Source organism: Elephantulus edwardii, unplaced genomic scaffold (genome assembly GCF_000299155.1).
Source record: "Elephantulus edwardii isolate Elephantulus edwardi_28Jun2011 unplaced genomic scaffold, EleEdw1.0 scaffold00083, whole genome shotgun sequence".
Taxonomy (NCBI): Eukaryota; Metazoa; Chordata; class Mammalia; order Macroscelidea; family Macroscelididae; genus Elephantulus; species Elephantulus edwardii.
The window spans coordinates 8981451-8982736 of NW_006399833.1; positions in this window are offsets into that span (position 1 = coordinate 8981451).

The following is a 1286-nucleotide window of genomic DNA, read 5'->3' on the forward strand; positions in this document are numbered from 1 at the left end:
GAAACAATGCGAGTAAGAAGAGAGTGGAAGGACATATATCAAACACTCAAAGGACACAACTGTAAACCAAGAATACTGTACCCAGCAATATTATCCATCAAATATGAAGGCAAGATCAAGATATTCCCAGAAAAACAGAACTTAAGAGAATTTGTAAAAATAAGACCTGTGTTGCAGGAAACACCCAGAGATGTCTTTCCTACAGAGATACCACAAAATGAAACATGGACCAAGGTTACTAGAAACAACACGAAAAAAAAAAATGCATCAAAATAATAGAAATAAAATCCTACCTTAAATAATCACACTGAATGTGAATGGTTTGAATGCACCACTGAAGAGAGGAAGAGTTGCAGATTGGATAAAAAAAGCCCCAAATCCATCAATACTCTGTCTACAAGAGACACACCTGAAAATGAAGATAAAGAAAGATGAAAAAGAAAATGATGGGAAAAAATATACCAAGCAAATGGCAAGCAGAAAAAAAGCAGGAGTAGCAACATTAATCTAAGATAAAATAAATTTCAAAGCAAAAACCATCACAAAGGACAAGGTAGGTCACTATATAATGCTCAAAGTGTCAATAGAACAAGAGGACATAACAATAATAAGTATCTATGCACCAAATGAAAGACCTGCAAAATATAGAAAACAAACATTAACAAAACAGAAAAAGGAAATAGAGAACATTACTGTAGTAGTTGGAGACTTCAACACGCCATTCTCAAGAAAATATAGAACCACCAGAAAAACTCAACAGAGATGCTCAAGAATTAAACCACACTATAAACCAACTAGACTTTACAGATATTTATAGGCTAAGGCACACCCCCCAAAAAACCCCCCACAAAACACAGTATACCTTCATCTCCAATGTGCATGGAACATTCTCCAGAACAGATCATATTTTAGGTCCCAAGGCAAGCATCAATGAATTAAAAAACATAGAAATAATACAAAGAATTTTCTCAGACCACAATGCTATAAAATTAGAAGTTAATAACAAGACGTTAAAGGAGGAAAAAACCCCATACATTTGGAAGCTGAACAATACCTTGTTTGAACATGAGTGGATATGAAAAGAAAGAAAAAATGAAATTAACAAGTTTCATGGAACAAATGACAATGAAAACACCACTTACCAAAACCTCTGGGGGACAAACAAAGCAGTAACCAGAGGTCAATTTATAGCAATAAGCAAACATATCCAGAGGCAGGAAAAAACTGACCATTGACTCTCTAACTCAAAATCTCCAACAAATTAAAAAAAGAATAGTAAATGCCCA